Here is a 26468-nt window from a genome sequence, read left to right as displayed (position 1 = left end):
ATAATACAAATATAGATATCATATAACTTACACCCTGTAGTATTATTAATTATTAATTAGTTAAATATAAAGATAATATAAAAGTAGTTACTGTAAATTATATATATTACTTACAATCTAGTTATTTGAATTAAGAATCTAATTAGTTGAATTAAGTACAATATTACATAAAATATTAAACAAATAAATATAATATATATATTGTAACTTACCATCTGTAATATAATTAATTATTAAATAGTTATATAAACAAAGAATTTAGTTATTTGAATGTTATGTAGAATAAATAAAGTAAAGACTAAAGATTTAAATAACTGATAACTTACCAACTACAGATTATTAATTATTGAATAAATTATTTAGTTATATGGAATACAATAAAAATAATGAGTAATTCATTATATTAACTTACGAGCTAAATATTTAATAATTTTTATATAATATAGTTAGTTTAAATTATATTTGTAGTATTTGAGTTGTTTATAAATAAAAACTTAATACTTCAACTTATTTGATATACCTTTAGATTCCTTGGTGTCACTTCCTTCAAATTCCTCAATATTACTTCTTTCAAATTCTTCAGTGCCACTTCCCTCAAATTCTCCAGTACCACATTCTTCAAATTCTTCTATATTACTGGAAACTAGTTTTGTTATATTGCAAATTTGGTTTAATTATATTTGATTATTTATAATAATTTTTTAATAAATAAAAATCTTAATATTTCAATTTGTTTTGTATATTATATTTACCTTTAGGTTTTTTGATATCACACAAAACTAGTTTTATTATATTGCAAATTTGTTTTAATAATTTTGAATAATTCTAATTAATATTATTATTCGTGTTATATGCTATACCTTTACCAATACATTGGCCCATTGCTATTTCAAAACTCTCCCTAATTGAAAAGGATAAATAAATATCTTTTCTTTTTTTTTTTTATTATTGAGCGCCTTTATTAGTATGAATAAATATGGTAATAATATTTATGCAAAATACATTATGTGCAAAAGCATTGATCACAAGTACAAGCATTGCATCATTGCATATATGACAAACAAACTGGAATGTAGATCAATTATTACAAAATCGCAGTAACTGATTAATCATTTCATCTTAGGTAATTATTAAGCACCAATGAAATGATTATCATTCATTTTTACTTTATCACAATTTTGTTGATCATTTGTCACTCCGCTATAATAATTACTTTGGTTGAAAATCTTACATAAATTTAAATTTACTGCATATTAAATTTATCAAAAAAATCCTTTAAACAGTTAGGGCAATGACAGATATTACCTAATATCAGTTTATTATAAGAGCTTACCCCCCCTCCCCCAGGTAAGATATATTATATATGTAATTTCCTTATATAGTATATATGTAACCTAAGATTTTCAATTACCCCCTCCCCCTAGAATATTAGGTAATATCTGTCACTGCCCTTATCTGATTGTTGAAAATTTTGGTTTAAGGTTAGGCCGTTCCAAATTAATAATTAGTTTAACGTCCTTTCCGGCCAAAAATTTTGAGGGTAATTTAAACAAACATGAAATTAAACATATTAAAAATTTCGGAAATTTTCGGTAAAATCGGAAATTCTAGGTACTATTAAATTTTAGTAAAGGAGGGGGTGTTTTAAGCATATTTAAACATATCAAACATATATGTTTAAATCACCCTTGAATTTTTCAAAAATAGAGGGGGGGGGAGGACATTAAACTAAAGATTAAATTGGTTAACTTTGACAATATAATTTTTTTTTATTTTTCATAAATTATAATGGGAGTTTGCTATTTATCACCGGCGGTGATCACCGGTTTTTTTGTTATTCGTTCACATGTTCACCGGTGTCACGTGATTTTATAAATTTGGCCGGAATTAAGGAATTGACATATAAATTTCCTTTTATGGAGTTTGAGTAACGTTACATAATCCAAAAAGGCAATTTTGTTTCTCATCAAAAATGAGGAAATGCGTTACACAAGATTCCAAAAAAGGAAATTTTTATGTAGATCACCTAATTCCGGCCAAAATTTTAAAAATCACGTGACACCGGTGATGATCACCGCCGGTGATTCGTAGCAATTTTAATTATAATATATGATTGATTTTTTGAAATAAAATAGTTATAAAAAAAGCACTCCAATTAAGGCCAGACCAAGTTAATTATCTGTTTATCATAACATAAATTAAATCGATAAGAGGGGGGGGAGGGCTAAAAATAATTTAAACAAAAAGCACGTGATCATAATTTTGGCCAGAATTATAGTAATTCGGCCTACACAAATTAAGACACTATGTCTGATATGACGACATCATTTATTTTTTTATTACATTAAAATGCAGCATACGAGCTTTGTATTACAAATAAAAAACTAATGAAACTATGTTTTACGACGTTTTGAAGCACAACCATTAGTTTTAATCTTTCCCTTAGTATAAAATTCCTTCTCATTTCCCTGACATCCTTCACACAATGGATAAATTTGTTTAAAACGTTCTTTTAAAGATTGAGAAGGAGCTACTAAGCTCTCACTTTCCCCACAATAATAACAAATTGGATAGTTTCCTGATTTTCGACTTGAATAATACAGTATTTCAATTGGTGAGTCACAACTGATTCGTGTACATACAAATACCACTTCACTTAAATAATGATCATCAGGAAAAATTGGTGCACCACAAGAGTATGAATATGACTCTAATGCTTGTTGATAATCTTCTTGTTCCTCATTATTCAAGGATTTATCACTATAAACACAACGGCGTTTTCTACAATCCTCACAATTAATGTAAAAACGAATTTTACCTCCAATTAGGATAGACTTTGAAATGGGTTCTGCATTCGCTTGTATTTGCATATATGTTGGTCTATACTCTTCAGTAGTTTCAGTTCCATAAACACGTTCAAAAGGCATGTAGTGATCTGTATTGTCTGGTTAAAAATTAATAAAGTTTAGTTAATTTAAAATATTGAAAAAAATACAAAAAAGATAATTTACCTCGTGAAGGAATAGGATCTGGAAGAAAGTTCAAATTATTAAATTCGTGTAGTGGAAGGCGAATTGGTTTACAATATGAACAGGTAATATTGTTGCATTTTTTTACCTTTAAAAAAAAAACATTAAAATGATGTAAGAAATCAATTATTTATTATAGTATAAATGCCATAATATTACCTGAAAGCTATATGCACGAATACGGCAGTGAGTATCTATAAATTCAATTAAAGCAGTGTGATGACGTATTTGTACTTGTGTAGTTTCGTCAACTGTTAAAGTTGGATCTAAAGTATGAATAGACTGTTTGAAAAATAAGAAATTGTATGGATATTAAATTAATAAAAAAATATAAAAAATAAATAAATGATAAAATTTTACCTCAAATAATTCAGTAATAGCTTCCACATTTGCTGAATCATTGCATTTAAATTTCTTTTCCTTTAATGAGAGTCATTCTGTTCGATTATTTAATATATTCTGAACACTTGCAATACTTTCTTTTAACTCAGATTCTAATTTATTAGATTCTTGAGCTTTAGTTCGTATATCATCTAAAGTATTTGCTGTATCAAATAGAACTTCAGATTCAGGACTCATTTAATCCCGCTTAAGTGCAACACCTTGAAGACCTAAATTCAAAATGCTCATAATCCGTTCTGCTGGGTTCGTCCAGCTATGATTAGGAGCTGTACGAACTGCAATAAGTAAATCAAAATTTCCACTAAGAAAAAGACAGATTAATGAAATCTGTACTGATCCATAATTACATCGGTGGTCTGGCCCTCCATCAGTATAAAGACATAATATTGGAGGCGTCATTTGGTGTGCATATTGAATATTGAGTGCATTTAAAAATTCAGTTGAGTGTCTGATCACATTACTTGGTTCAAAAGTTGCATTTTTGTAAGATACAAATACTTGGCCATCATAAAATGATCCTGAAATTTCATTAGGAATTGATATAAAAAATGTAACTGAAGGTGTTATAGAAAGTTTAGTAAAATCATGATCAGCAGCAGCCAAAGTGCTATTTTGAGCAACCATAGAATGTCTATTTCGTACGCCTGTAGAAACAGCAACATCTTCTCCAATAGGAACTTTATGTTTGTCATCAGCAGAAATTAAGCAAGTCCATTGTTTATAATGGATGCAAAATTCTCTAAGGTATCGAAAAAGTGCTGCACAATAATGTGCATCATCACTACTCTTTCAAAGTAACCGGCTTTGTACCTTAAATTTAACATTAAATTGGCCAGTATAATGCATTGATCTTGTTGTTGTAGCATTTGTAGGACAAAATTGAAGTCAGATCCACTCATCTGATGGAATATGAATAGTAAAAGGAAGTGGATCACTGTAAATAATTTTCAGCCTTTCTGTTACAATTTCACGAAGGTCACGGACAGATAAGGCCAATGGCATATATAAAATTGTCTATGCCGTTGAGATCCCCCAATTCCCTCTGTCATCAATTTACAGAGTTGCCACATCGAACGGGCATTCCCATGGTCGAACGAACGAATGAACGAACGAACGAACAATTAAACGAACAAACAAATAATCAACAACTTAATTATCAAACGACATAATCAACGAACAACATACAACAACATTCTTGGTTCACGACATAAATAGCGTTAGTAATATAAAACGTCGAACGATATAAAATAAAATTAACTTCTCTAAATTTTCCCCAAATTATATCCACTTTTACCTTTAATTTCAAACTTCGATAGCTCTCGCTACGAATTATTACTTTCCAAAAGTGTATATTTAATTCATCTTAAAATTTCCATTTATTCAATTAAAATTAATTAAGCAAACATTAATTAAAGTTTAGGGCGAACCTATTACCTTTAATTAACGTTAAACTTTACTAACAAATAATTAAAAAATAAAACTTATATTTTTATTGAGTTCTGTGGATGAGAACTGTGGAATTATTTTGAATTCCGTTCTCTTTTTATACAAATTTTATGCTACTTTCTATTCTATCTATATACTATCTTTTATGTTCTTTTTACATATTATCTTTGAACTATCTTTCTAATATACTATCTATATTTTAAATACGCTATCTTTTTAATATGCTATCTTTTAATATGCTATCTTTTTATATATGTTCTTTTTAATATATTATCTTTTACGTTCCATCTTTATACTATCTTTTTATATTATCTTTTACATTATTTTGTGTTCTTTAATCTTTCTGACATTATTTTATATGTTCTTTTAATTCGCTTTATGTGTTTTGCTTATAATCTATCTTTTGTGGCTTATAATTATTCTTTCTTATCGTTCTTATTGTTAAAGATTGCTAAGCCGCAATTGATCGACTCTATTTATCCTATTGGTTCCTTGTCAATCATTCAATAAATATTACATCATGTAGATCATTACTCTTCCTAAATGTTTATCCTTTTCGGCTAATTATTTATCCATCTACGCCAATCCACGATTAATTTGTTCGTTCTTAACATTTGGCAATTACGTTTGGTAGTTGAATTTTATCATCTTTTCATGCTTGATATTCGACCGTTTACATTATCCCCCTCTTCGCTATTTGTGACCTCACAAATAACTTTGATAGAATCGAACTCGTGTCTTATCCATAATATTTTACTCGAATCGAACTCGGGTCTTATCGAATACCTCTTTTCCTTTAATTACTATTTTTGGTGTAAATCTCCCTCGATCATAAAATTTCTTTAGCCATTCTCCATTTTGTGGTGTTTTTAGTATTCTTCCGTCTAATTCTTTGAGTTTATACGCTCCATTTCCAAATTCTTCGTGAATTAAATATGGTCCTTTCCATTTGTTCTGCAATTTTCCCGACCATTGTTTCTCTCTCCATGCTTCATATAATAATACTTTTTCTCCTATTTCAAATTTAGGTTTTCTAATTCCCCTTTTGTCGTGTTGTTGTTTTTGTTTCTCTTGAGCTTCTTTCACATTTTCTTTTATTTTCCTTCTTATTACCGGTAGCTCTTCAATTAGTATTTTTACTCTATCAGCTAATGTTATCTTGTTTTCATCTTTGTCTAATGGTAATTTCGCTCTCCTTCCGTACGTTGCATAAAAAGGTTTAATTCTTGTTGACGATTGCTTCTTTGTTCTGTATGCAAATAATACGGATGGTATATGTTTATCCCAGTTTTCTTCTCCTAATTTGGCTAATCCTTCGCATAAAGTTTTATTGAATCTTTCGACCAAACCATTTGTTTGTGGCCTATATGGTGTACTTAATCTATGATTTATTCCGCACCTTTCTACCAATTCTTCCATCATTCTATTGTTAAAGTGAGTCCCTCTATCACTAATTATTTTCTTTGGACACCCATGTCTACAAATTATATCCTTCCAAATAAATTCTACTACCTCTTTCGCCGTAGCTTCTTTTAGTGGTGCGGCCTCGGGCCATTTTGTAAAATAATCCATTGCTACTACAATATACTTATTTCCCTTTTCTGTCTCTTTTAATGGTCCAACTATATCTATTCCAATCATCTCGAATGGTTCATTTATCTTTATCGGCATTAATTCGTTCTTTCCTCTTGGTTTTCCTCTCATTTGACAATTCCAACACGTTTTTACATATTCTTCTACATCTTCTTTCATATTTTTCCACCAATAATTTTCTTTTATTCTATCTAATGTCGCTTCTACTCCAAAATGTCCTGATAATTCGTTATCATGCATCATGTACATCAATCCTTCGTATTCATAATCCCTGATTACTCTAAATTTGTTTTGTCCTTTTACTCTATATAGAATTCCTTCTTTCAATTCATATTTATTCTCCTTTTCGATATTGTCAATTATTCTCTTGTAATTATTTTCTTCCATAATACCTCTTTAATTGATTTCGCTTCTAAATTTGTTATTTTCGTTATGTGTTCTGTATTTTTAGTTCTGCGCTCTTCTCCATTTCTCCACCTCCTTAAATACTTTTCTCCAACTACTATTGTCATTTTTAACTTTTACTCGACTGTATCTTTTAGTATCTTTGTACACGCCCTGATTTTCTTCAAACATTCTAACCATGTCCAAATATTCATCTTTCTTTAATGTTGGATATGACGATTTTTCCGTTTTCTTTGTTTCTCTTCCAATGTAATTTTTCCAACATACGTCGCCATCTTTTTCTAAAAATATCACTATTGATTTATCTATTGTTTCTTTCAATTTGAATATTTCTTTTTCCATCTCATGATTTCCATGTGGAGTAATTAATCCTCTGTCAAAACTTTTCGTCTTTTGATAATAATATTCACAATATGGTGATTTGTCTAAAATTATTATATCTGTATCTTCGTCATATTCTAGCATTCTTCTGTTTATTTGTTCCACTACTTCTTTTCTGAATTTCCATTCTGTCTCCATCTTTGATTCATAAAATTCATCTTTATCTTTTCTTCTTCTCTTATAAGTGTTGAATCTTACTTTTAATCCTTGCTTTTCCCATTCTTCAATTAAATTTTGTACTATACTTGTCTTTCCTAATCCGTCTACTCCGTCGATTATTACTATTTCTGGTTGATCCTCTACTATCTTTAATAACCTACTTAATGCGTCGGCGTTCGTATTTTCTTTTCCCGACCTATGTATTACTTCAAAATTATATTGCTGTAATTCCATCACCCATCTTGCTCTTTTTCCTTTTGGTATCTTTGCATTCATTAATCCTTTTAATGCACTGTGATCTGTTATTACTTTAAATTTTCTATCGATTAAATATTTATGAAAATGTTGAATTCCCCAAACTATTCCTAAACATTCCAATTCTGTTATCGGATAATTTTCTTCTGCTGGTAATAAACTTCTACTTGCATATGCTATTACTACTTCTTTTCCTTTTTCATCTTTTTGACTTAATACTGCACCTAATCCTTTTCCTGATGCATCTGTTATTAATAAAAATTCTTTTTTCCAATCTGGATGTCGTAATATTGGATATTGTATTAACTTTTCTTTCAATTTTTCAAACGCTTCTTGTTGTTCTCTTCCCCAAATGAAAGGTATTCCCTTCTTTCTCAAATCACTTATTGGTCTTGCTATCTTTGAAAAATTCTTCACAAATTTTCTGTAATATGAACAAAGTCCCAAAAATGATCTTACTTCTTTCACTGTTGTTGGTGCCTTCATTTCTTTTATTTTTTCTATCTTCTTATCGTCTGGCCTTAATCCATCATTTCCTACTATATGTCCTAAAAATTCTATGTTTCTTTCCAAAAATCTACATTTCTTTAATTTTATTATCAAATTATTCTCCTGTAACTTCTTTAATACTTTTTCCACATGTTCCATATGATCTTTTAAATTTTCCGAATATATCATAATATCATCGATATATACTACCACAAAATCGTTTATGTATTCTTCTAATATTTCATCCATTAATCTTTGAAATGTTGCTGGTGCATTCGTTAAACCGAATGGCATTACATTATATTCAAACAGTCCTTTCGAACATACAAATGCTGTTTTTTCTTTGTCTTCTTCTTTCATTTCTACCTGATTAAATCCTGCCGCTAAATCTATACTTGAAAACCATTTTGCTTTTCTGTATTTGTCTAACAATTCATCCATTCTTGGTAAAGGAAAACTATCCATTATAGTTATCTTGTTTAACTTTCTGTAATCAATACAGAATCTATATTTTCCCGTTTTCTTTCCTGCTAACGTAACCGGTGAACTCCATGGACTTTTTGATTTCCTTATCCTTCCTTGTTTTAACAATTTATCCACTTCTTCGCTTATAAATTTTGCCTTTTCATCTGTTTCTTTGTATCTCCTTTGCTTTATTGGTTCTACCCCATCTTTTATTTTTATCTCATGTTGCGCTGCTTTTGTTCTTCCTTCTATTTCTCCGTCATATTCCAAAATATCTTGGTATTCTAATAGTAATTTTACCATATTTTCCCAAATTGGTTCTTCTACTTTCCCTATACTTAGTTTTTGCATAAATTTTTCACTTGGTTCGAGCATCTTTTCCGTCTCTCTCTCTTCAGAGCCAAGACTCTCTATTTAAAATTCTGGTGCATTCTGAATACCTCTCCTTCATCATTGCTTTCGTATTCTTCATCGTCCTCGCTCTCTTCACTTTCATATGCTACTTCCCTTTCATATCCTACTGGAATCGTTATTATTTCTCCCTGTTCTTCTATTCTTAAGGTATGATCTTCAAAGTTTATTTTTGCATTATACAACTTCCATATGTCATTTCCCAAAATTAGATCCTCTTCTTCCGAATCGATTACTTCAACTTCTTTCAGTATTTCTAATTCATCTTTGTATCTTAAAGTTATATTTGCCTTTCCTAACGCTGCTATCTTTTGTCCATTTGCTATTGTACATCTAAATTTACTTTTTCCAAACATAGGTATATTCAATCTTCTTCTTAATTTATCTGTTATCACGCTTACTGCTGCTCCAGTATCTATTATTACATTTACCAATTGATCTTCAACTTCTAATTCTGTTCTCATTGCTGTAGTTCTTTTTTCCTCATTTTTCATAGTTCCCACCGAGTGTAGTCAATTTTTCTCGTTTATACTTCTTGGTCTATATGTTCCTTCTCTCAATTGTTTATGATACTTAGGATTCTCATTTGTTAATTGTCCAATCGTTATATTCGCTCTACAATTTTTTACATCTCCCACAATATCATAAGGTGGTATTCCATCAGTTAATCTTGGTCCATATTCTCTGGGTTTTGTTGGTCCTCCTGCTTCTCTCCATTTTCTTAATCCTTCTGTTGGGTCGTAATAAACTTGTCTTTTATTACTCCATTTCATCCCTTTTGGTCCTATCGGTCTATCCTGATTCTGTTCAGTTCGTTCTGGTATATATCTTGGTGTCGTTGTACCACTTGGTATTTCCCTATCATCCATTCTATTTCCTGCTTCTCTTAATTCTTCTTGTAAATTTCCTTCTTCATTATTATTTTTATATCCCACTATTGGATTCGTCCTTCTCGTTTGTCTTCTTCCTTTTACTGCGTTATCTTTTGCGTATAATTCATTATTATAATAATTTAATTCTCCATCTTCATAATCATCGTAATAACCTTGTGTATAATACATTTCACCGTATCGTGGTTCCTCATATTCATATCCGTCATAATCATATTCTTCTTGATCATCATATTCGTCCATCATATTTATTCTCGCATTCCTTCTTTTCTCTGGACACTCTCCTGAATAATGACCGACTCTACCACATGTATAGCATGTCGGTACCCTTTTTTGATTTGATTGATAACTATTCCTATTACCATCATTTAATCTCCTTCCCATATTTGGTCGATACCTATTCCTATTATCGTTATTTAATCTTCTCTCCATATTCGCTACTAGTCCTTCTAATTTACTAATTCTTGCCTTTTCTTCAAACGCTTTAACTAATTCGTCCTCATAATTTTCGTTCAATGGTTTCGCGAACATATCTTGTCTATTATTATCTTTTCCGATATCTATCCTCGTACTAATTGGTTGTCCTAATGCTCTCCTAATAAATTCGTCCTTTGCACCTTCTTCTCTTACTGCTATTTCTATTGCCCCATTTAAGTTCGCTGGGTTTTGTCTTCTAACTTGATACCCTATTGTTGGTTCCAGTCCTTCAATATAAAAATCTACTTGATATTCATCTGCTAAGGCATGTCCTCTAGTTGCTATTCTTAATATTTGTCTAAATCTTCTTGTATATTCCTCAACACTTTCATTCACTTCTTGTCGAGTTTTTCTTAATTCTAGCATTTTCTTTCTTCTAACATCCTCTCTAGTAAATCTCCTTTTTATTCTATGTTTTAAATCATTATCATTATCTGCATCTACCCAATTCACTAAGTGACCTGCATTTAATTCTTTCATTTCATTGTACCATTGTGCTGCTGCTCCTCTTAAATGTGCTGCTGCGTATGCCGCTTGTCTTATACCATTAGCTCCTGCTGTTTTTCCGACCGCTGTAAATACTACCTCAAATTGTCTAACCCAATCACTAACATCTTCATCTTCTCTTCCATAAAAGAGTGGTATACTAATTGTTCCTCCTGCTTCATTCCCTGCATTTTCAATCCTTTCTATCAAACTTCCTCCTGCTCCTACTGCTGCGTTCAAAGTATTAGCTGGATAACCTAAAGCATTCTCTATCAATCTTTTTATTTGGTTCTCAGTTGCCATATTTAATATATTCTCTTGAAATAAATCTCGTAAATTGTAATCAGATAATTCACTTTCGTTGTCAGAATTTTTAATATTTAATGAACTATTCGTATCTGAGTTTTGACTTAAGTCGATATCTCCTCTATTTATAACATTTTCAATTTCATCTTCAAATTCTTCTTCATTAAAATTTTCAATATTTTCATCCCATATTTCATCCGGACTTAATATTTCTCCAGTCTTTTCTGAATCATCTGTATTATCTTCTTCTGATTCTTCATTATCACTCTTTTCACCACTTTCTTCACTATCTATTATTCCTGCTTGTTCTTTCAACAGCTTATCTAACTTTTTCTTTAATTCTTTTTCTGACTCATTTTTATTTTCTTGAAAGATTTCAATGAATTCTTTATCTAAAATTTCTCCATCTGTATATCCCATACTAGTTAATCTTAACAATTCTTCTTCAGTTATTATTGTTCCAATATCTTCAAAAATCTTCTGTAATCTTTTTACCCGATCATTAATTTCATCGACATCTTCTTCCTCACAATCTTTGCATATGGTTTTTCCTAATCTAAACATATCGTTCATCCATCTTATTTCGCATCTTTCGCACCAGGTTGTGTTCTCATTTAACCATTTGTGCACCTCTTTTCTTAACTCTCTATCTTCTAATTCTATTATTCCCATATACCTTTCTATGAATTCTTCTGTTACCATTATTCGATTATTAACTCCGAACTTCTTCATTCTTCGAATTTCCGATACATCTATTTCGTATCCTAATTTTTCTAAGTTGTTTCTTAGTTCTATTAGTTCATCTTGTTCGTTTTTCTGCGCTTCTTTAATACATTCCCCGCATTCGCTATCCGCCTCTTCCATTTCGAACCTTCTATTACCACATTTTTCACATATTATTGTTTCTTTTTCTAACCATTCTTTTATCCTCCGTTCTTTTTCCCTCTCATCCATTTCCTCTATCTCTTGAATTTTATCCATAAATATTCTTGTTACCAATATATCCATTTCTATCATCAACTTTATTCCTATCTTCCAAATGTACCTCAGTTGATCTTCATCCATAGCATTTGACCTTCTTCTTAATTCACTAAATTTCCATGATTTATCTCCTATTATTATTTCTAATTCTTCCTCAGAACTATTTTCCAATTCATAACTTGCTGGACTATCTTCACTTTCTGAATCTTCTGGTTCTTTTGTAAAACCCCTAGTATCTATAAATATTCTTATTATCTTCTGTACCATATTCTTATGATGTTCATGAACATTATCTATTTCTACATTCTCATGTTTTATTCCTCGTATTAATTCTTTCACTTTTTCTTCACTTTCTGCTATCTTTTCTTCTTCATACAATAATTCCTTGAACTTTCCTATTGCTTCTACTTCTGCTCTTACAGCCCTAATTTCTCCTAATGCAACCCTATACCATTGCCAAAATTTTTCAAATCTTCTTTCAACATCCCAATCTTCTAAAATATATTTGTGTTCTATTAATTCGGGATTTCCAATTAATCTATCAAATACTTCGTTCTCTAGATTTCTTTCAATACAATCTCTTACGATTACTAATATAATTGTTCGTAATCCTTTCTCTTTTATTTTCGGCTGTATTCTATATCTTATTGATTCTGTTATTCTATCCATTATATCCCTACATTTTCCTTTATGTATTGTATCTTCTCTTTCCGAATTATTCATACTTAATAAATCTAATACTCCCTTAATCATCACATCATTATATATTATTATTGCATCTTCGAATTTAAATAATGCGTCCCAAAATTTCTTGAATACTAATGGTTCATTTACTATTGGATAACATAATTCACAATTTAAACATTCGTCCAATTCTTCCGTTCCTACTTCGTGTTCCTCTTTATGTGTTCTATATTCACTTTCCCATTGATGATACCATTCCATTGTATGCCTTAGTTAAATTGCCATGAATATCCATCCAGAATCTCAATCGGACTCCTCCCTCTATATATATATTTCACCCTTAACATTTCTATTTTCAATCTTTTAAACATTCTTTTATCTTTAAATAGGTTGCTTCTTTCAATCTTTAGATTCCATCCTTCAGTTTTATGTATTCGCTACGCCATATTTTACTATTAATTTTTACTGCGCCTCAAAATTTCAAAAATTATTCTAAGTCCACGATCTCCTCAGACTGCGGAGGTTTTTACTGCGCCACAAAGTTTATCTTTTGTCACCAAGATCCATAATCTCACATATCACATTCTAAAATTTATCCCCTATCACCGTGATTCATAATTTCACATATCACATTCTAAAATTTATCTTTTATCGCCAAGATTCATAATTTCACATATCACATATCACAAACTCCAAAATTTTCATAACTTTTAAAGTTTGCGAATCTTCAATCTTTCTTATTGTCCACATAAATCCTTCTTACTATATATTCTATATTACATAAATTAATCTATGATACACAAAATGTCGTTCTTTTCAAATAAATGTCCTTCTTTTCAAATAAATGTTCTTTTTCAAATAAATATTCCTTTTCAAATAAATGTTCTTCTTTTAAATAAATATCCTTCTATTTTATCTTCTTTTAACGGAACATTGTAATGAGAGCGTGAACTAGGACACTACACCAGGAACCTTCATCTGAAATGTAGCCTAGGACCTGTAACAATACAACGTATCCGTTTTTTCTTCCTTCGTTGGCCGACTCGTCTCTTAACGGATGAATCTAACCTTCCAAAATCCAGTTTCAAAAGTCATCAGCTATCCATAAAACTCATCTAAACCAACTTATCTTTCCTCAAATTGGTGGACCTATACTGGGCTTATCTCTATCTTTTTCCCATTGGGTAAAAGCATGATAGTTTACAGGTTTGTCCCATTTTATTCTTTCAATGTTTCTTGATAGTAGGTGTCTTTACAATTTTCATTCCCCGTCCCCAAAGCAATTTGCGCATTATTGAGCTGGGTATCCAGATTTGACGTAACCCATACGTTATAATCCTTAATGTCGAAGAATAAAAATTTTCCAATTTCGAGCATTTATCCAAAATTCAAACTCAGAGGTAACCCATACCACACAGATGAACCCCAGATAATACATTGGTGTTCTCCCATTATTAATCTTTATTCCAAAATTCATCTTTCGCTTCCACATCTCCTTATGAAATTTCTCAGGTACTTTATTCCCGAAAGAAATATTCTTGTGCTTTCTATCGATTAAATGATTACTTACACAACAACAAACTCCAATCTTTCACCTTTCCAAGTTTTTAACTCAATTAAATCCTTATTGATTTATTGGTTCCTTTTGAACTCGTCAAAACCTGAAATCTAAAAATAAATTCTAAAATAAAATATTGATTAATAATACCTATCAGTGACTTACTAACGAAATTAAATTTTCATATTCATTATAATAATAATCATGTGATGATGATCATTTCCTTTCTTGCGAGCATGCACCATATGAGATCCCCCAATTCCCTCTGTCATCAATTTACAGAGTTGCCACATCGAACGGGCATTCCCATGGTCGAACGAACGAATGAACGAACGAACAAACAATTAAACGAACAAACAAATAATCAACAACTTAATTATCAAACGACATAATCAACGAACAACATACAACAACATTCTTGATTCACGACATAAATAGCGTTAGTAATATAAAACGTCGAACGATATAAAATAAAATTAACTTCTCTAAATTTTCCCCAAATTATATCCACTTTTACCTTTAATTTCAAACTTCGATAGCTCTCGCTACGAATTATTACTTTCCAAAAGTGTATATTTAATTCATCTTAAAATTTCCATTTATTCAATTAAAATTAATTAAGCAAACATTAATTAAAGTTTAGGGCGAACCTATTACCTTTAATTAACGTTAAACTTTACTAACAAATAATTAAAAAATAAAACTTATATTTTTATTGAGTTCTGTGGATGAGAACTGTGGAATTATTTTGAATTCCGTTCTCTTTTTATACAAATTTTATGCTACTTTCTATTCTATCTATATACTATCTTTTATGTTCTTTTTACATATTATCTTTGAACTATCTTTCTAATATACTATCTATATTTTAAATACGCTATCTTTTTAATATGCTATCTTTTAATATGCTATCTTTTTATATATGTTCTTTTTAATATATTATCTTTTACGTTCCATCTTTATACTATCTTTTTATATTATCTTTTACATTATTTTGTGTTCTTTAATCTTTCTGACATTATTTTATATGTTCTTTTAATTCGCTTTATGTGTTTTGCTTATAATCTATCTTTTGTGGCTTATAATTATTCTTTCTTATCGTTCTTATTGTTAAAGATTGCTAAGCCGCAATTGATCGACTCTATTTATCCTATTGGTTCCTTGTCAATCATTCAATAAATATTACATCATGTAGATCATTACTCTTCCTAAATGTTTATCCTTTTCGGCTAATTATTTATCCATCTACGCCAATCCACGATTAATTTGTTCGTTCTTAACATTTGGCAATTACGTTTGGTAGTTGAATTTTATCATCTTTTCATGCTTGATATTCGACCGTTTACACCGTCGTTCATCTACTGCAAGTAAATTCTATTGTTAAATGAAATGAATAATGGTCAAAATAGATTTTTTTTTGTGTTTGTGTCAGTATATTTGGTGATACCTGATACATTACACAATTTTGCCATTCATGTGTTTGAAACATATTTTTTTTAACGTAAAATATTTACCTGCTCATTGAAATAAGCATCTGTTTCATTCCAGAATTCATTAAACTTCATCCCTTTGAATCCATTATTTGTCCGCAAATCAAATATAATATTTGGATCTGCTAAAGTCAATATTAATCGTAATCTTTCTTCTATATCACGACTAATAACATCTGATGTTACAGCAGCATTTCCAGTAAGATCAAAATGAAGCATTCGCAATACAGCTGGTATGACTTTCCGAATATAAGAATACTAAAGCAAATTATAGTAATTAATGCTTAATACCTTTATTTAAATATTGATTGAATTATTATTACCTTATTTAATACATTCTTTTGCATTTGTCATGTAAAATACTGAGGCAATTCTTTATGAATCCTGGCCAACATGCGTGCTTTCAAAGTTTCATTTAATTCATCTTCATTTTCTGGAACCCTCCACACATAATTAATGGTTCCTAAATAATTGCCTTGATGATATCTAAAAAAATAAAATAAATAAAATTACATTATTGTTTATATATTTTATAAAAATTATTTTTTATATCAAATACTAATACTAACCTATATACACCTATTGGAAATGTGAGCTGCAATTCTTTTATGAACCGATATCGTTTCATAATATCAATTGGAAGATATTGCTTAATATCAATATATTCATACATCTGTTTTTCAAGTAAAACATCATTCAGCTGACTGTAAATATCATTAAGATTCTCATTTTTACAAGCAATAATTTGATACATAGTACAATCATTTTCAGGATTGTGAGCACTTCCATCACTATGATGAAGAATATTCATATTGGTAGTAATTATAGTCAGATATCCTGCATATTTTTTTAAGATTTCAATTAAAGATAAAGTTGCAGGAATTACTTGATTCCACACATCATTATTCGCCCATGGTTGACTGACAAATAATTCAAGAGAACTTGAAAGGTAAACCAATTTTTGCCGTGATAATGGGTTTTTTTTATGATGACTGGTATGGTAAAATTTATTATACGTCTCCCCATCCTGATAGGTTTTTAGTTGTGTAAAAAAGACCGGCAAGTTACATGAACGTGCATGCAAAGTAGAAAGATGTGGATCAATATACCAAATTGCATTCATAATACGATTCACAAATGCTTTACCAATTGTATCATGTACACCACCTGTCCAGCCAACATTTTGATTACGAAATAGATCAATAATTTCATTATAAAGTTTATTACAATCATTATATTCAGTACAATGTTGAGGAAGTAAAGTTTGATATGAATTGTTCATTAAAATATCAAAAGCATTTAAAGTATTTGTGATTTGTGGTGTATCTAAATGTGTTTTTTCAATAAGACAAAATTTAACTTGAGAATATTTCAAAACTTCTAACATTTCTAAATTTCCTTTTAACCCATTGTCAACCTTTTTCCAGATTTCAGACTTTTCACGTCTAATAAAAACTTCTACTTCTCTATCACCATATTCTCCTAATGTAACTGCACCAAAAAGATCACTAAACTGATTATTTGTAAATTCTATGCTCACTACATGTTCGGGAACTATACGTTTAATACTTTCATTAACTTGAACCAAGAGATAAAGCATGTTGGTTAAAGAAGTTAATAGATATTACCATTTAAAAGCACCCCCTAAACGCGTAAAAATGTGATTAAAAAACGCGAATCATTTTGCTTTTATGGATAGATTTTCATCGTTGTCATCAGGTGTTAAAAGTGAAATATCATATCATATGACTAAAATACTGTGATTTTATTGGCTGTACATAATGCATATTATTCGACTAAATTTTATAAAATAAGGGGGGGAGTTATGATAAACAGATAATTGGCTTGGACTGGCCTAAGGTGTGTAGTTACGGTATTACATGTGAATTTCAGCCACCTTTTTTTACAAGTATAAATCTTGTTTCTAATGGCTAATTTCTGCAATTTTCCAAATTTAATTAGTGATCAGCAAAATGTTGCTCCACTGATTGGTAAAATCATGAATTGTCTAATTATAAAAATATTTTCAAATTTTAATAAATAAATGCTTGCCAATTTAGGCTAAAATTAAGTTTTATATATATAGGTAAAAATTTGTGGGTAATGCTGGGGGACATCCATCCATACGGTCAACTGGTACTTATATTTATATTTTTTTTTGTTAAAAATTGTGGGATAAGAAATAATGCTAGAGGCTGTGAATTCCTGATTTTTGATTACTAATGCTAATATTTTTTTTTTATAAAAGAAAGCAATTAAATTTTTTCTTCTTAAATCAATTGGAAATCTATATATAAGTACTGAATTGAATCAATAGATACTGGACTTATCTTCATTTTTAATGATAATTGATTATTAATTTAATTTTTTGAAAAATTAAAATTTTTTATTATTCTAAACAATAATAATCAAAACAACTAAATTCCAATAAGATTTTAAAAAAAATAATGTATAATATTAGTAAAACCAATTATCACTATTTTTGAATTAGTACTGTAAAAAGACCCAAACAATATATATATAGGTCAAATGAAAATTTCAAAATTTACTAAAATCAATAAGCAAACTATTTTCAATCCTGCTAAACAAACTCTTATTATGACATTAAGATTTTTTACATTACTAAGCAATTTATTTTGTAACCATTTATAAAAAAGAGTAACATTATTTGGCGACCTGTCAGCCCTGTCACCATGACAACCCTATCACGTGACTTAATAAAATTTTAATTGGCTGATTTTTCATTTTTGATCGATTGTTTTTTTTTATTTCACAAAGAATATTTTATTTACAGTAAAATTTTATTTGTTAATACAATATTAAAACTATAAAATTATAAATTTAGTGGATTTAAAAATTATTTTATGCTTTATAAATTGTTTTATTGATTATGTTTTATTGATTAGAGAAATAAAAATTAATGAATTATTTTGAAAAATCTAACAATAATGGTAAGAAAATAAATAGTGATAAAAAAAGAAAAATTACAATTATAAAATGAAAAAATGCCAATAAAAAAGCAAAAAAAGGAAATAAGAAGTTATAATGTTAATAATGATGAAAGAAAAAAAGGAAATAAAAAGAAATGCGTGGGATGAAAAAAGGAATCAAAAAAGTGTAAAAAGGATAATAAGGACAAAGAAAGTGTAAAAAGATGATAAAGATGAAATAGAAATGAAAAAGAAGTGAAAAGGGTGATAGAAGATGAAAAGAAAGTGAGAAAGATGTAGTGAATGAAAAGGAAGTGAAAAGGAAGTAAAAGGATGATAAGAGATGAAAAGGAAATGAGAAAGATAATAGTAAACAAAAATAAAGTGAGAAGAAAGTAAAAGAGTGATAGGAGATGAAAAGGAAGTGAGAAGAAAGTAAAAAGAAGGATAGGAGAAGAAAAGAAAGTGAAAATAATAATGAAAAATAAAAGAAATAAAAGGATGAAGGAGGATAAAAAAGAAGTAAAAAGGAAAAGGAAATAAAAAAATAAAGAGCAAAAAAGAAGTGAAAAAAATGATAGAGAAACGAAAAAAAGCAAAGAAAAAAACAATCAAGAACACCACCCATAAAAAAAGGAATGAAGAAAAGACTGGTTAGTATTATTTCAAATAAAGTGAAAAAGTAATACAACAAGAAAGACATCTCAATAAAAGAAGCCATCTCATTATCTAAAGAAAATAAATAAAGTTAACGTTAGTAATAAAGTGAAGAGTCATTAAATACAATAAAATAATGAAAAAAAAACAAAAAAAATTGCCCCGAAAAAAAGTCATTTTTAAGTCAAATAGTATTGCAATAAAAAAAAGGAAAAAAAAATTATCATTATCTAATAAACAAATACTGTACTGTAAACATTTATCAGATGACATCATGACGCGATGATCATGTTTGTGTAGCCAAATTTATTACATAATCAGGGGTTGCCGTCTTTTTTAATACCAATTAATTTTGACTTTTTTTTTTTACAAATTTTCTTCCTTTCTTTTTACTAGCATATCAAGTTTCTTCAAGCGATGCATTGTGCTGAAACTTTTTCAACGACTAATGTTTTGATGCCCAAGATTTCACTTCAAATTTTGCTTCCCACCAATCAGATGATAAATGTAAAATCAATCTATCTGTACAAGTAGGGCAAACTTGGGGGTTCTGGGACAGCAGCTATCACATAGGTCTAACCATAATTTAGTGTACCCCCAGACCACCTAGCCTTGATTTCTGATATGATAACACTATACCTGTTTTTCTATCCCCAGACCACCTAACCTTGATTCCCGATATGTTATTACTTGATAGCTAAAAAAGAACCCCCAAGCATTGTAGATAAGATTAAAATCATATATTTCTAGGCATTATTACCACGCATGGATCCATTCCAGGGTATCATAATTTTATGCTATATCAGATTGCCTTTATAAGTGCCAAAGGTATGAAGGACACGAAGTGTCTGTAATACCGATGGCACGATTCAGCAATCCATTGTGGCATACTATTTTTATGATACTCTAAAATGGATTCATTCGATGATTTAAGCCATTCATGCTCTAACCAAAAATTTTTAGCAGGAAGGCAACTAGACATATTGTAAAGCTTTTCCTGCTATACGAAAAAATCTGGGACAGTGAAGTCTAACCAAAAATCTAACCCAGGTCTAACCAAAAATGTATAGCAGGAAGGCAACTAGATATGTTTTAAAGCTTTTCCTCCTATACGAAAAAATCTGGGACAGCGAAGTCTAACCAAAAATCCAACCCAGGAGTAGGACAAACTTGGGGGTTCTGGGACAGCGGCTATCACATAGGTCTAACCATAATTTAGTGTACCCCCAGACCACCTAGCCTTGATTTCTGATATGATAACATTATACCTGTTTTTCTATCCCCAGACCACATAACCTTGATTCCCGATATGTTATTACTTGATAGCTAAAAAAGAACCCCCAAACGTTGTAGATAAGATTAAAATCATATATTCCTAAACATTATTACCACGCATGGATCTATTCCAGGGTATCATAATTTTATGCTATATCAGATTGCCTTTATAAGTGCTAAAGGTATGAAGGACACGAAGTATCTGTAATACTGATAGCACGATTCAGCAATCCATTGTGGCATACTATTTTTATGATACTCTAAAATGGATTCATTCGATAATTTAAGCCATTCATGCTCTAACCAAAAATTTTTAACAGGAAGGCAACTAGACATATTGTAAAGCTTTTCCTGCTATACGAAAAAATCTGGGACAGCGAAGTCTAACCAAAAATCTAACCCAGGTCTAACCAAAAATGTATAGCAGGAAGGCAACTAGATATGTTTTAAAGCTTTTCCTCCTATACGAAAAAATCTGGGACAGCGAAGTCTAACCAAAAATCTGACCCAGGTCTAACCAAAAAATGTATAGCAGGAAGGTAACTAGATATATTGTAAAGTTTTCCTTGCAATACGAAAAAATCTGGGACAACAGGTCTAACCAAAAGTCTAACCAAAAATCTGTCTGAGGTCTAACCAAAAAATATACAGCAGGAAGACAACTAGACATATTGTAAAGCTTCCCCTGCAATACGAAAAAATCTGGGACAATAAAGTCTAACCAAAATTTAACCCTAATCATAAATTGCTCTGATTCTTTGTCGAAGCCTATTTTCATACCGATTTTGATAGTAACTTCCAATATGAGATTGACATCGACCACTAGATGAACCTGTAGGTTTACCACATACAGCACAAGGAAAGCGTGATTTTGTCTTCCAATGAATGCGACAACCTTCTGGCCTCACACAAGGACGACCACAAGGCTTTCCTGTGTTATGTAAATATTCACAAGTATATTCTCCAATCATTTTTATTAAGTATAAATAAGTTAAATTAAAAAAAACTTTACAAGATATAAAAATGTCTACCCAAGCTATACCAGCTAAGCCAACATACCGTGAAATTGAGTCAGCTCTAATTGCAGTAATTAAAGCAGGCATCCTTTACAAGAAACCAAAGGATGGTAAATTCATGTTATGTTACAAATAAAGGATAATCAAATTGCGTCAAGCAGAAGAACCAGAAAATTTTGTTCTTGAAACAGCACAATCTATTCTACCTAATGAGACAAAATATCAGCAAATCTTGGAAAATTATAAGACCTGGTATAGCAGAGAACCAAAACTTTTGTCTGCTATTAATAAGCTATACAGGTTATACTACGAATTGGCAAAAGACTACTTCCTTACAGACTCCCAAGCAGATGATGAGGTAGAAGACTATCTTAATTCATAAGTACCCATTGTGGTGGAAGTTCTGTATCATCTGGTATAACCAAAAGTTCTTCCCTCACAAAGGATCTCTCTGATTCTTTACCATCATCATCAATAAGCCAGTACAAAACTGGTTGATTTTTCTGTGTTAAAGACATATGGATATGATAAATCTTAGGTGACCAATTCATATCTCCTGCTCGACGTCTTCCACCTTCCAGATCATTTGGTTCAAGTAAGTACCTTACACTTATATCAGGTGGTAGTTTCTCTTCTTCAATCCCAACAGGTCCATCACGAGGATAAGAAGATCTGGAAGACACTCGTGATTTTTTTATAGCTACAGCAGGAGATATACCAAGTTGTTGGGTCACTGAGTTATTTATACTTTCTACAGCAATAGGTAAGTTTTTTACCCAGACTCGAGATCTTGTTTTACCTAAAGTTAGTAAGTCAGATGCATCTTGAGAGGGAAATAGTTTTTCAACCAAGGTACGGTTATATCGCTCCACAATGCCAACAGTACGCTTAGACTTGGCCTTCTGAATCTTTACACCATGGGAAGTCATCAGCTTTTCACACTCACCTTTAAACTCTGAACCCCTATCTGTAATCAATAATTTTGGCCAAGTGAGCGGACATGTTGTATCATCATATACCTTTTCAAAAGCCCGCGCAATAGTATGAGAAGTTAGGATTCCCTGTCGATCTTTAACACTGGTTGAACCTATAGGGACACTTTCTTTATACCTTGATGCTATATCAACTATATTGAGACAGAAAAGATAAGTCACATGTCCAACCTTGTCATATGGCATATACAAAATGTCAGCTTGATGAACTTCATTGGGAACTTGTATAGAACTAAAACTTACACGAGGGATAAATCGGGGACGAGGTTTGTGGATTTGATGTACTGCCTGTCTTTCAAGCCAATCCTCCACTTCATCCAAGGTGAAATCATATCCAGCATTTTGTGATGTCTGATACAATTTTTTGGCAGTCCTCTGATATCCAGATGGTTGGTAAAATATTCTGCATAAAGTCGAAGTCACCTCTACATTTCGTGCTTCATCAGAATCTATTGGAATAATAGGAATCAATGGGAGTTGAACAGGCATATCTTGATCTGCTAAATAGCAACTTTGCTTTACGTAAAGAGCTGATATTAGAGGAAACAAATAATATTTCCAATAAGGAGAAAATCCGTAAACTCACAAAGGAGATAGAGGCATGTGAACGATATATCTTCTATCTTGAAAAAAATCTTGTTTCACGTGAGGATGAGATCGATCAGTTAAAGGCAGAGTGTCAGTCCACTTTAGTTGAACTTGGAAAGTATCGAGATCACTTAGAGTTAAAGGAAGAGGCACTTGTTGCCCAGGATGAACGTATTATTCAGCTTGAAGACACAGTAGATAAACTCAAAAAACGCATTCAAGAATTATCTTTATGTAAAGGAAAGATAGAAATGGATGAAGATAATGAATTATTCAATCCTATTCTAAGAATACTAGACCGCCGACGGGCAGTTGCAGATTGTGTGTCTGAGATTCGACTATTTTTTGATCGGAATAGGATTCCAATTCCACAAGACATAGATGATGTCTTTAATGCTACCACTCAAAGTCTTGATGAAATTATTCGTCAAGCTGCTCTAATGCAAGAAATTGGTGTAGACCAACTAAATCAGATAGAAGGATTGCAGACATTACTTGGAGAATCTTTAGATCGTACAAATGCTCTTAATCAAGACTTAATAAGAGTACGTGATGATTTTACATATGAGACAAATGCTCGTAGACACTGGGAAACTGTTGCACAACAGAATCAAGCACGTATTGCAGGAATACAAATAGCCAATCTAGGTATACGTTTTCTGAATAGACGTAAAGATGCACAACTGGCAAACCAGCAGAATCAGCTGGTAAATCAACAGAATCAGATAGCAAACCAACAGAATCAGATAGCTGAGCATAGAAGGAATGCACACAGGCTGATGTTACGCTATAATGCTGATACAGAACGTTGGAGAAGAAGGCATGCAGGTTGTATACGTCAGGCACAAAACTGGCAAAGACAATATAGGATTTCACAGACCCAAGTACAAGCACAGGCCCAAAATATTTTAAATTTACAACAACAAATATTAGCGTTACAAAACAATCCTCCAAACATGGCTACAATACAAGATGTCATGCATACTATATCACCAGGTCTTGCACAGTTACCATTTTATGATGGACAAGAGCCGCCAGACTCTTATTATCAAAAGCTTAGAGCTGTCAATGAAATGGCTCGTCCACTAGCTGTTGCTGTTTTTAATGCTGCTATGAGGTGTAGTGTTATGAAAAATAAAATGTCTGGTAGATTTATTCCTGTTCCAGCAAATAATCCATATAATGCCAATGCTGCTATTAATACAGAACCAGAGTTTCTAAACTGGCTGCAAGGAAAATATAGAGATGTGATGGTTGGAACAAATCAAGGTGCTATAATAGCACTCATGAATGAATCATTTTCTCCTATAGATACACCAGATACATATGCAAAAAGGATTCGATCATTAGCACAAGGACAAGTATATGCTGAAATTTTACCTTATCTATATAATCATTTGCCTGATGTTTTAGAAATGAGAGTTAGAATTGCTGCTCCTGCTGATCTTGATGCTTTCTTTAATGAGTTACGTAATAAATGGTATGAAAGTGGAGGGCGAAAAAATCCAACCACTATAGTAGAACAACCACAGAATAGAACTGCATTAGAAAAGCTTGCAGATATAGCAGTACGTCTTGGCTATACTGGTGACATAACAAATCCTGTAGCAATACATACTTTCATTGAGAGTGATCTTACCAGAAAGTTAGGTGGACAAACACAACATCTAAGAAAAGATCACTTCGGAACTGGTCAGGTTAAAAAGGTGACAAAGACAACCAAATCTTCTCCTAAACGTCATTGCTCAAACTGTGGTAGAACAGGTCATTCCAAAAACAAGTGTTCACGGAGTAGACGTACTAAGAAAGTTAACAATACTCACATAGTTGACTATGAAGAATCTGAAAGTGATGAGGAAACTGATGAAGAAACTGAGGAAGAGTTAACTGAAGAAGAAGAGGAGGAGGATGAACCTCAGAATTGCTTTAGTGTAAAAAAAAAACTTATCAACGTGGAATTTCGGTAAAAAACAAAGGGAAAAAATCCTGTACTTCCAAATCTAAAAGAGAACCTATTCTCAAGAAAACTGATGAAGTCTTTCATGCAGCACTGAAGTCTATAATTGCTTCACTAGCAGTACAATGTCCTAAAGAAATCCTCCTACAGATTAATGCTTATACCAATCAAGCATATGAGAATCTGAAAGACCCGCTTTTAAACCATTTTGTTAGTGACTATCCAGTTAGTGAAAGAAAGAAACTCTGGGATGTTCTTTCAGCAAATATGCAAGACATTTTATCTCCTCTAGCTCATGCTGTAAATACAGCAACTCCACTATTACCAACTCCTCCTGCAGATGTACCATCTGAAGTAGAACAGAAAGAAGACAAAACACTGAACCATGCAATACGTGCCTATCAGCAGAAAAACCTATACTGGCCAAGACCCTTAGAAATCAACTTTCTCCAGTTAGATGATCCCAATGATGTAGCGACCATTTCCTGTAAAATCAAAAATGTATGCATACCCTATGCTATGATCGATACAGGGTCTGACTCTTCAGTAATCTCTGAGAATGTAGCTAAGCATCTAGGTCTCAAAATAGATCGAAAGAATATACATGCACTTAATGGTGTAGCTGGATCAACCAAAACTCTTGGCACTATCAATGAAATTCCCATAACTATCGGTGAAGGTACAAATACAGTCACTATATCAGACGAATTCTCTGTTATACCTACCGAGAAGGATCGAAATGGTAAGGACAAATCATTGCTAATACTTGGTACACAGTGGCAGTATCGTGCAGGTTGGGAACCTGTAGTAAAGGGTGAGTTCAAAGCAAATGTAAATGGACAGGTTGTCTCAATTCCTCTCTCTGTACATAAGGCACAACGTAATGTTTTTGCAGTAGATAGCCAGCCAGCCTATAAAAAAAAAACTAGCTGATCGTACCTGTCAGCATTGTGGGAAGGAATTCCCATATCCTTCTAATCTTAAACAACATTTTTTACGAAAAAATCCATGTGCAGTAAAAAAGTCCCATGCAAAGCCCATGCAAAGCCCATGTGCAGTTAAAATTTCCCATGCAAAGTCCATGCAAAGTCTATGCACAGTAAAAAAATCCCATGCGCAGTCCACACAAAATTTGAGTAAAGCAAC

This window comes from Rhizophagus irregularis, chromosome 21, assembly GCF_026210795.1.
Source record: "Rhizophagus irregularis chromosome 21, complete sequence".
In the NCBI taxonomy this organism is placed as follows: domain Eukaryota; kingdom Fungi; phylum Glomeromycota; class Glomeromycetes; order Glomerales; family Glomeraceae; genus Rhizophagus; species Rhizophagus irregularis.
This window is presented reverse-complemented; position numbering follows the sequence as displayed.